The sequence below is a fragment of the Rosa chinensis genome, chromosome 3 (genome assembly GCF_002994745.2).
Source record: "Rosa chinensis cultivar Old Blush chromosome 3, RchiOBHm-V2, whole genome shotgun sequence".
NCBI lineage: Eukaryota > Viridiplantae > Streptophyta > Magnoliopsida > Rosales > Rosaceae > Rosa > Rosa chinensis.
The window spans coordinates 33,141,910-33,154,468 of NC_037090.1; positions in this window are offsets into that span (position 1 = coordinate 33,141,910).

The following is a 12,559-nucleotide window of genomic DNA, read 5'->3' on the forward strand; positions in this document are numbered from 1 at the left end:
CTAATTTACGTCATTTCTTGAAAGGAAATGCGGCAGGACATTAATTATGAGAATGATTTTTTTTTTTTTTGGGTACATGAGAATGATTTTTTTTAGTGTCACCTTCCTCTATAACAGAAAATCCAGGTAAATAAAGACATTTCTCTTAAAATGGGATCGTATTTCTAGTCTTGGAAACACAGCTGGCCAAACGGAAAAAAAAATCTTACCTTATTTTCTTCAGTGTGTATCGAGAATTTGGTACGTCTTTGCATCTTCAAATCAACTTTTTTTATTTTAATTAGATAAACAACTCATATACTACAACTAATTTTTTGTGAGTTGAACTTACAACCTTCCACTTACAAATGAGAGACTATGCCACTAAATCAAATGGTACTGGGCTAAATCAACCATTCTTAGTTTCTCATCTTTTTTGTATATTAGATTTTTTTTTTTTAAGTGTTTTGGGTTCATAGAGGCTGATGCTCTTGATCCTCCTATAACATTGTTGATTGTCTTTAACGAATTTGTAAGGAACCTAATGTTGGATTCTTAGAGAATTAGAGGTAGGATGCGGGTCATGCAGCATATATTGTTTCTAGTCTTATTAGGATTTCTATTTTGGTCATTAGTCGGTTGAAATAATTCATTACTCAATAGAGCTACAGTTTCAGTTTCAGAGTGAAAAATAATTTTCAAGTGGGAATTGGTATTTAATTGTGAATCCTGGACTCCTAGTTGTTGTCTTATTGTCGTACTCGTCATGACATTGTTCTTGCAGACTAACTATTTTATCATATATGTGATTTTGTTGTTAATGTGCTTGTGAGCCGCCCTTACATAAGTTACATGTAGTTTGGTACTTTTAAGACATGGTGTAGAAAATAGAGTATTTTTCTTAATGTTGATTATAAAGATTTATTTTAACGCTCAAAATTATTTTTTCTCTCTAATTTGTGAAAACAAAAATTACTTTTATCAGTTGGAATACAATAAAAGTAATCGTCATTTTTGAAAGAAGGTAAAAGTTTTTCTACAGAATGACAATAACTTTTCTAAAGAATGACCATAGTTTTTTGGTTTGTTGACAATAGCGTTTTAATTCATGACAATAATTATTTGGATGCAATGACATGTTCGTAAATAATACAAAGTAAAAAATATTTAAGTGGCCTAGAAAATAATAAAGTTACTAAAAGTGATCTTATATGGTAGCCCAATTACCATTATTGATACAACTTATCGAAACAACCACCCGGATTGCTCCAAAAAACTAGGACTGTTTGGGTCTAGGGTTGGAAAATTCTTCTCTTCCGACGACACTCGGGTCCATCTTTGGGTTCGCCTCGCAAATGATGGGCTGCTACCGGGCGGGTGATTAGCTATTGCCTTTTGTCCTGTCGAATTGTTTGGCCTGAGGTGTTGATGATTTGGTCAGCGTCTTTTTTCCTAATCAAACTTTGTGGTAGGATGTCCATTGATACCGATTTCAATGAACGAGGTGGCGGCACAAGGTGAGATTGGATCTTATCCACATCTTCTCCAGGCGACGGTGACATCGAATTTTGCTGGCGGCTTGGCACAAAGGGATCTGAACTTGTTTTGATGTCGAGTCTAGTTGGCACTTTTTCCGATAGCGTCTTCTAGGAGTGGGCTTTACGGTGACAACTTTTCCTTGAGTTGAGGCAGCAGGTGCGCATGTGGAGTGTTGAGGCAAAGGTTTAGTCGTGGCGGCGGGTCGGATCGAGGTGTGGTGGTGGTCTGCTCAAGGGAGGTGAAGGGAGAACTGGGCTAGGCCAGCTGTTGGGCCTTGGGTTCTGACTTTTTCTTTGGGCCATATGGGTTTCTAAATAGTTAGATTTTCCTTTCTTTTGTTTCACTTTGTTTAGGGAACTCTATGTTAGTAGCTTAGTCTATTTTCAATAATTCTCTAATTTTTAGGGAGTTATACCTTTTTATGTGCTTTTAGCGAATATTCTGAAGTAGTATTGAAGGAGAAGATCCGCTATTTCAATGTATTTGATGTTTAATGAGTATACCTAGTTTTACGCACCACTGTGGATACTAACACTTATTTTTGTCTGTCTATAGATTGCAGCAGAAAAATATGTAATGATCATTTTGCCTTGAATTGAATGATATTGCTGCCCTTGTGGGTTTGATTAAAAAAAAAAAAAAAATTGTTGGCCCGATTTAAATTCGAATTCTTTTCCCTTATGATAAAATAAATATAAAATAATAATAATCAATTTTTCCAATCCGAGCTTGTAAATTGATAGATATTATTCTTCAGTTTTTTTATTTTGTAACTTTTGCTTTATATATTTTTTTTTTTAAGGGAAACGTAGCGGAGCATTTAATCAGTAACCCATATGAATTTTGATGTTTTGATAAGGTTGGCATTGACATTGAACTACCAAAATGTTTGAGGATTCAACACAGACAATGACATAATGGTGACCTTGGTCCTTCAATTCTTCAACTATAAAAGAAACGTGCGTAGGGAATGGAAGTCATCTTTTTATCTTTTATCTTTTTTATTATTATTTATGTCATGAGGTAGGAGCAAAAGACTAAAATGCTATTTAGTCATAACTCATAACTGATGTGAATTATCTTTGTCGAAAAAAAAAAAAACTGATGTGAATTATGCATCCGTCATGATACGTAATGAAAGTCATTTTTAAACAGACTTTTATGCATATTTTCAATGTGATTTTCCCTGTTCTCTCTTCTGTTTTTTTAATAATCCCTGTTCTCTCTTAAATTGCTTGAGATGAGTGATTTGATTGATAACATTGTTAACAAGACAACGAGATATTGAGAGATTCAAATACTCTCATCCTTATCTTCAAATTATATCCCGAGTACAAGTTAATTGAATGCAAAATTAGTGAATGATGATAGGGTGCTATTCACGCACATATTTTCTCATTCACACACCCTCATTATTTTTCTATTACTTTAATTTAATTTTCTTTTACAAATTACTCTAACTACCCTCGCTTGTAATTATGTTTTTTTTTTTCTATTTGTCAAGTCAATCATGAATCAACCATCAATATACAATAAATCAATTTATTTTTTTACTAAGATATTATGATACGAAGATCTTCCAAATAACACTAATTTTCAGCAGTAAATGTGGTTTTGTCTCCACACTCGGATTGTTAGGTAAAAATGTACCGGACCTAATTCAGTATTGTGAAGAGAACAATACAATAACAAGTTGGTTATTTAGAGTAATAGATTGAACTGAAATGTATAGATTGTAAAAATTTGGTACGTATATAAAAATGAAATGCATAAACCATAGTCGGGGCTGCAAAACCAGAGAGTAAAAAGTTGCACATGAACTTACAATAGCAAAAGGCAAACTATCCTTATCTCAACACATTTAATTCCTTTCAACTAGAAGCAATGATAAAATTGTCAGCACAAATATTTCAATAATGTATATTGGAGCATGAATTACCCAAATAATTTGATAGAAAATAACAAAAACCAATGTACCAATCCACAACATTGCTTCATAAAAATAAAATCTAATAAACAAGAGTAACTAGAAGCATCAAAGCCAATCAACCCTCAATAAAAAACACAAACCCTTGCTGAAACCCACCCCCACAAACAACCACTCCTTATCTCTGAAACCCCCCTCAACTCATATTAATTTGTGTAGTTTTCCTATGGCAAAATCTTTCGTATTCTAGCATAATATAGTAGAACAAATCATGTCTATAACCATAAGGCTATCATTATTAGGCTGTTGTAAAGTGCTATAGTTGCTTAATAGATTCAAATACACTAAATAATTTCAGTTAGAATCTTACCAAGAATGATGGATTCAAAGGGACTCGAATGATCATTGAACTCATATTTTTCTCACATGTCTCCATTGCAAATCAAGTGTAAAATTTTCTCTGAAGATGAGTCTAAAGTTGCCTGTTTTGCTTTGATTGAACTTCAAAGCATCACATTAGAGAGAAAGAATGACTATACTAGAGAAGTTTTTGATGGAAAAAGGAATCAAAAAGAGTTTTGAAGTCCTTTATGCCTGCAAGAAAATAATGGTTTAGGATTTGAGAATGATTGAATTGCCAAATAGAAAAAAAAAAAAAAAAAAAAAGGAAAAAAAAAATCTTAATTGCAAAAGAGGGTAGTTAGGGTAATTTGTAAAAAAAATTGATTTAAAGTAATAGAAAAATAGAGGGGGTGTGTGAATAAAGAAAAATGGTGTGTGAATAACATGTCATATCTTGTTCTTTTACTATTTTCGATTTGGTCAAATTATGACAACTTTTTATTTTTTAATTTTTTTATCAATAGCCAATGTTAATTAAAGTAGCATTACAAATATGACTCACCCGGATCTCCAAGGTATGACAAAAGAGAGCCATAAAAGACAAACTTAAAGTAAAACCCTAGATTAGATTCAACTAACATAATGCGACCTTAGAATTAAGTTCCACGTTACAAGTAAGCGGACACTATCAAGAAAGGTTCTGAACGCAGTCAAGCGTCTTCCCTAATTTATTAATTCAATCTCACTAATGACTAAATATTTTAGACAATATCAATCGTTCCAGTAAAATATATGTCCATTCCAAAAAAAGAAGATACACAAAGAAGTGACTGTCTCATTTGTTCGTTCTTTTTTAGAAGTTTTCATATTTTCTCAATTCAACAATGCATGATGAACGCTTGGCCCGTGGTCATATAGACCAGACTCGTTCGGTCAATGGGAGTTTAGTTATGTTATTGGTTTCAGGCTTTCAGCACGTCTTCTTTCCTATAACTATTGAGAAAAAAACATATTTCGAGTCTTCAGGTGGCATGGGTGTGGCATGACGCATGCTTGTTATTTTTGGTATACTCGTCTCTACGGAGACAAGTACAAACGTGCTTGATGCATCCCATGAAACTTGCTTTTGAGGTGGGTTTGATCACGCCCGCACCCACACCCCCACCCAAATCTGAAGGAGAAAGCTTAGCCATGATGGATCATTCCTCAACGAAAATCAGATTTGTTTCTTCCGATTTGGTTACAAGTCAAAGTCATTATTGACTTGGGAGGCATGTTGCATGATAAATTGGTAATTCCCTCTTCTGGGATCGAGATTGTGAGAGAGCCATAGACTACAAGTTTGGTCACCAACCCCAATCCAGTAATTGACCCAATTCATCCACTTCTGGGTTCCTTCCAGGGTAGAATGGGAATACCATTTAACCAACCCCATTCAAGAAGCATTGAACTTTCAATATGACTTGGCAGCAACTGATAAGGAAGTGACAATGCATTATTTGATTAAGAAAGTGGTGCAGTTGGGATTTGTTAAGGGCTGAGGTAGGTGCGGTTCCCACTTCCGGCCGGTGAACAATCCCAAAATGTTGGGGGAACCGGCACGTACCGGTCGTCGGTGTTGATCTGACATGTCTGTCTATGGTCCTTGGTTGGTGAAATGGCTTGTCTGTGTGTGTGTGAGTGAGTGCCTAAATGTAGATCCAGATTCCACATAGGACATTTTAGCAAGGTTGGTGAGCCGTGGAATCGTTAGCTTTACAAAAGAAGCACGCTCCAAATGTGCAAGGAAATTATGAAAATTAAATGAAAGCAAAGCAGCCAGCCGGAGCCGGAGCCGGCAAGCCTTGTGTTTGAAGAAGGATGATGATGATGATATTGGTCGTCATTATATATTAAGCACTTGTTAATCAACTTGCTAACAAGGGGCAAATAATTGTCCCTAGAACGGCTTCTACTGTTTGGCTTATTATTCGATGGTGTTTGGCTGCTAAGGATGGGACTATTGTGTTCTCTGTAGTTTGTACCCATAAGCATCTTTTCTTTGAGTGCCTCCATAATGATGGTGTTTGGGCAAGCCTCATGGGGTTAAGTGTGGAGAGTGTTTGCTGAGATTTTGTCGTTGGGTAAATTAGTATAAATATTTATATTCAATAAATCAAATCAAGCAACTGAATTTATGAAGCAGATGGTATAAACATAAACATTATAAGGGAGAAGAGAATTGAAGAGTCTGACCTGAGAGGCATAGCATTCGTTGTTCTAAAGTAGTAGACGTCTCCCTACATGCATAATATGACGGTCGTTTACAACTTCAAGATACAAATCCTTGAAGTCTCACAAGATGTCTATCCCGCTTTACACGACTAACGGTATATGAGGCGTCCAATGTTTATCAATTGCCAAGAAATATGATATAGAAATAGAAATAGAAAGAAGGAAGATGAAGAGTAAGAGAATGAGAGCAACGCAAAATGTGTCAACTCTTTGTTTCAAGAGTTGAGTAGTTATAGAACTCTTCATAACCATTTGAAAAATATATGACTCTTGAGTTTGAATAAATAATACTAGAAAAAACACACCGATGAGTGTGAATAATTGATTGAATAAATGTGAGAAAATTTATCACAAAAAGTGGGGAGTTACTACAGTGGGAAGTATTTTCATGGATGAAATGCACATAGTGGGAAGTTATATGTAGAGAAGTGTAATTTTTTTTTTCTTTTCGTTGCTTTTTCAATTTTTAATTTATTTACCTTCATATCCCTTAATTATTAAACATATTTAGGATAAATTAATATATGATGTAAGGATTTATATGTAATTTCACAGGCACTTAGGCTAGCAAAGCCTCTTCCCTTAAATGTAGTATATATACAACTTCTAAAAAAAATAATAATAATAATTATAATAAATAATAGTTTTGAATCTTAATAATTAAATAAGAGTTCTTGACCCATAAGGACAAAAATCTTTAAAATTTTCCCCACAAGTTGAGTGTTAAAAAATTATTTTCTTATAAAGACACTAAATCAAAAACTGATACAAAATTATAATATTATCCATCAACTACCCCAAAATAATTTTACACACACACACACATTCTCTCTCTTTCTCTCTACAATCTAGTAAGATAGATGCTCTCTCACAATTGATCAAGCGACATCAAGAGCTTATCTACAAAAGTAACAGTCATCATGTTAGTTTAGTGACCTAGTGCAACAATATAAAATGAAACAATTATTGACCCTCAAAAAAATTTTCCTGACCATCAAACAAATTTTGATGACCCTAAATTTTTTATGTTATTCAACAATTCTGAAAAATCTATACTTTCAATTTAGGGAAATTTGTTTGACCATCATAAAAATAAAAGGATTAAATTCTGTTTAGTCCTTGTACTATGACCATTTTTTCGTTTCAGTCCCTGACATTCTCAATTAATTTGAAAAGTCCCTAACGTCAAAATTTACGTCTGATTGGTCCCTCCCGCGTCAAATTAGGAGTTGGCCTTAGGTGAAATGTCCAATATACCCCTCTGTTATTTCTTTTTCCTTTTTAATTTCTTTTTCTCCTTTTTTTTTCTTTTTCCTTTTTAATTTCTTTTTTTTCTTTTTTCTTTTTCCTTTTTAATTTCTTTTTTTTTCCTTTTTTCTTTTTCCTTTTAATGACCATCGTATCCTGCTGCATCAGCAGCGCCACGTCAGCGAACCAATCCAGATCGACCCGAAACCCCAATTCTTGTTCTCCATGCCGGCGGCCCTTTTTTTTTTTCTTTTTTCTTTTTCCTTTTTAATTTCTTTTTTCCTTTTCCTTTTTTTTTCTTTTTTCCTTTTTAATTTATTTTTTCCTTTTTCTTTTCTTTTTTCTTTTTTCTTTTTCCTTTTTAATGACCATCGGTAGCGCCACGTCGGCGAACCAATCCAGATCGACCCGAAACCCCAATTATTATTCTCCACGCCGGCGGTCATTTTCCTTTTCCATCACTATTCTTCTTCTTCACTTCTGGTTTTGGTCAACTTGGCCATCAAAAACCATCATTTCAACCAGACCCAAAATCCAAATCACCATTTTGAGCAAGACCCAAAAACCTCAGGGTTTGAAAAAATGGTAGTTTTCAGTGAAAAGTTTCCAGATTGAGGCTTGATGTGGAGAGAGAAGTAGGCTGTGAAAACAAGAGGGGAGTGGTTTAGCGGCGAATTTCCGAGCTGATTGGGATCTGCTTGTGTTTGGGAGATGGCGTCGGCGATGATGGAGGCGAGGGCGGATCCCAACAGAGGGAGATGGCTTCAGAGAAGGTGAAGAAGTGATCAATCAGCTCCTAGCCTCTTGCTTTTGCTCGATGTCCATCTCTGCACCGCCAAGCTAGGTCTTTGCTGGGTTTGGTTTCAATTTGGGGAGAGAAACATATGGGTTGTGGAGTTTGATCGGAATGGGATTGGTGGGTTGAGGAAGGAGAAAGTAGGCAAAATGAAAAGAAAAAAAAAGGAAAAAAGAAATTAAAAAGGAACAAGAAAAAAAAAAAGCAAAAAAGAAATTAAAAAGGAAAAAAATTAAAAAGGAACAAGAAAAAAGAAGAAAAAGCAAAAAGATATTAAAAGAAAAAAAAAAGGAGAAAAGAAATTAAAAAGAAAAAATAAAAATAAAAGGAGAAAAATAAATTAAAATGGAAAAAGAAATAACAGAGGGGTATATTGGACATTTCACCTAAGACCAACTCCTAATTTGACGTGGGAGGTACCAATCAGACGAAAATTTTGACGTCAGAGACTTTTCAGATTAATTGAGAATGTCAGGGACTGAAACGAAAAAATGGTCATAGTACATGGACTAAACATAATTTAATCCAAAATAAAAATTAAAAAAAGGCTCCCAATTTGTACTAACAAAAATTTATTGACCTTGAGGGAAAAAAACACATTGAAAAATTTTCCGACCCTCAAGAAAAATATATTGACCCTCCAAAAAAAAAAAACAAATAGTGGCTCCCAACTTGTACTAACAAAAATTTCTTGACCCTCAGGAAAAAACACAGAGGCAAATTTCTTGACCCTCCCAACTTATACTAACAAAAAATTGTTTGGGCTGTTATTTTTATCTTTGTGGGGAGGAATATGGGCTTTATAAAAGCTATGGGGAAATTTTAAATGGATCTCAACTTGTGAGGAAAACTTGAGGGGAAATTGATACTTTGGGTATTTTCCTTTAATTGAAGACATACATTTGTTGGCTAGATTTTGTTGAATGGGTTGCTTCAAAGTGGAAACATTTATCTATACTTTTTTTTTTTTGGAGGAACATTTATCTATACTTATTATTCTTGATTTTAACTTCTTATACTATCTAGCGAGCATGAAAGTCGAAACAGTCGCTTTTCGTGAATGAATGCATACGGTAACTTTGCTTCTTACTACAGTAATCTTTTTGGCAAAGTAATCAAATTGCCCACACATTTTTCATGTATGTCAATTTATGCCTTGAATTTTTAATTTTGATAAATTTACATCATAAATTTCTAATTTGTGCAGATCTACCCCCTATCTTGAATTCTCCGTCACTTTTTCTGTAATTCAATCCAAGTAATTTTATGTGAAACTCAACTTAAATGCTAGGCACGTCAAAGTATTTTCGTCTTTGTTAGACCATATTTAGCAGACTCTCTATTTTAACTCCTTAGCTATTTTAGAGAGCATGTTTAGCTTTTTATCTATTTTAACAGCTGCACCAGACTCCTAAGTGACTATCTATTATAACTTTTAGCTATCTCGCTCCTAAATATAGAGAGCGAGATGAGACTCTCTATAATTTAAAACATTCTTTTTGAGTTACTTTATATAATTTATAAATACATTTAAACTATTTAATATTCCTTTAACAAATAATATAAATTCAAAATTAACTAAAATAGAGAGCACTGATACAGACGTATTTCTAAAGTGGCTAGCTAAAATGACTTTTTAGCTACTTTAGCTAAAATTTGACTAAAAAATGGCTAGCATTGCTAAAGATGCTCTTACCCCAAGCGTGTTATTCTTAGGGCTTATTCTTATTGATTGCTAATTAAGCCACCAAAGTGGTTTTCGGAATCCTTGTCCGTAAGAGAAAGGGCACTCCTCGTTGAATTAGAACTCCACCAACCCTATTCAAGTACGAAAGCCTCGTTCTTTAGCCGCAAAGAATATGGCAGATCAGTTCAGAACAGTTGAGATCAGATCTCGTCGTCGTTCTGTTCAAGGTATGGAGGAGTTGTGTTATTTTGATTACAAGGTCAAGCAAAGAAGCCAGGGCATTGGGGAGAACAAGCTTCTCATCGTACTAGAGTTTTTCAAGGTAAGAGGCGTCGAACTTAGCAGTAGGCTGCCAATTTCTGTTGAAGAATATTCTAAAATAGCTGAAAAACGTATTGGAGTCCGCTTTTCACATATAAAGCAATTGTCGTCATCATCATCATTCAATGAAAATGTGTATGCACGAAAATTATCTGAATCTCTTTCAAGCATGGGTGTCCCGCACGATTTACACCAGGGTATTCTTCAAAAGTTGTTTGAGGCGGTTGTGGCGGCCGTCTCCGCCAACACTATTGTTGTGGGTGTGTGGGAGTGCACCACTCACCTCATTGGTGTTGGCGTTGATGCTGATGGAGATGTATATGGAGGAGATGGAGAGGGAGATGTATACGGAGGACGTGCAGATGTATTTCAATACGAATCTAGTTCTAGGCCGAAATTTATTCCTGCAAGTAATTCATCAATTGAGGGTTTGGAGCAAATGACACTTGATATTACTACTATCACACAGACGCCCTCGTGTGTGATTTGTTTGGAGGATTTTGCAGCTTTTGTAGATTATCAACAAAAAGAACCGATTACTCGGTTGCCCTGCGGACACCATTATCATGTACATTGCATTGTGCAGTGGCTGGAGTTCAGCCACCTATGTCCTCTCTGCCGATACCCAATGCCAACCGAAGATGATCGGTCAAATTGTGGAGGGAGCGAAGCCAGCATTGCTCGTTGATCAAAACACACCCCTATCGCATGCCAAGAAGTGCTAGCTAGCTGCTGTCTCTTCTTAATTAATATTTAGCTGCTACTGTGATAATTTAATTTGTTTTCAGTGCATCATCTTTTTTATTTATTTTGTTGGGAATTTTGTAGGTGACATTGGGATTCTTTACTCTACTTGTTTAAATTTTATTACACTTTAGTATGCTGAACAATTTTAGGTCGGTTCTTCCAAAAAAAAAAAAAAAAAAAAATTAAGCCACCAAAGTCGATATTTACTTTAAGAATCTGAGGTCCTTTTGCATGGAGAAGGGTTTTTGTTTCCAATAGGCTAGGATTGCATCAAAACTGTAGAGGCTTTTGGGTTTTCTTCATTAAATCAGCATTGTTCAAATCAGCAATGTCTTATTATTGGCGTAGTACGTAAAATGTTACGTACATTAGAATACCTTGAATGTGTAGCAAAGTACGAGGTGGTAAAATGTTTACGCGCGTAGTCTCTACTCTATACTTAATTATTTGTAGTAGTGCACAGTTCGTCAACCTTGTCAGATTCAGTGTCTCATATAAATTAACCTGTAGAATCAGATGATCTCTCTGAATGTGCTGATTGATCTAACAGAAAATATTTTATATCAAGGAACGTGTTTTATGATATCTGCATTAAAAGCCATGTTCTGGACTTATGGCAATACATGTAGACGTCGGTCACCACTCTGACGAGTGTGTTCACTAGACAATTTGGCAATACGGCACTACATGTAGAGTTACGATCGTCTACGTTTATCAGTTTATTGATATATTAAGTAGATCTGTTCGATTTAGAGGTAGATTAGTTTCGTATATTGGTAGACTAGTTTGAGACCATTTAACTTGTGTACTAAATTAATCTACCTCCGATTGAACTAAGTTTACTTGATGATCGATACATCAAAGTAGAACTTCCCCTACATATATTATCACAAGCTATCATTGGTTGCACTGGCTTTTTACCCATGATCGATATGTGTCTCAGTGCTCTCCACCTGTATCATTCTAATTTTATCAAACGCCCCTTGGGGATGTATTAGTGCCCTCAAAACTGAACACAAACAACAATGCGACTTGCACAAGATCTATACACTTAAAAAAGAACATGTAACCCACTAAGCAGGATATTTTATGGTACTTTTTAATGTACCGATATGTCAAGTAGATTTTAGTTTGTTATAAATATAGACTTAATTTGATACAGAAATAAATCTTAATTCGATACAATGACTAATTCAATATCGAAGTAAAGTAGTCTCATACTAGTCTACTAACTAATAGAATTAGTTTAAATATGAATCGATTTAGTCCTATTAAATATATTATTCTAAATATCGAACGAGCTTGAGGCCATGAGCAATGTTTTAGATTTGCAAAGCATAGCATAGAAGAAACAACCGAAGATGCAAAATTAAAAATAGCTTGAGACCTCAAGTCTTATCCTTAATTTTAAATTTGTTCCTACCATTAAACTTGGCTCATTGGCCTTTAAATCAAGTCCAACGTTACCTCAGGGAAGAGGACCACAGGATAAACCGATCTGGGTTGGGGTAACATGTCCAAATAATTTAAACACAATCTATCATATCGTTCCCTGATTGGTTAGGAAGGTGAGTTGAATACTCTAATCAATTGATCACCCCAAGGACCAATGAGGGAAAGGATGAAGATACACATGGATACTTGGATAGGATTATAGATCTCACAGAGCCCCTATAAAGGAGAATCTGATCTTCTGCAT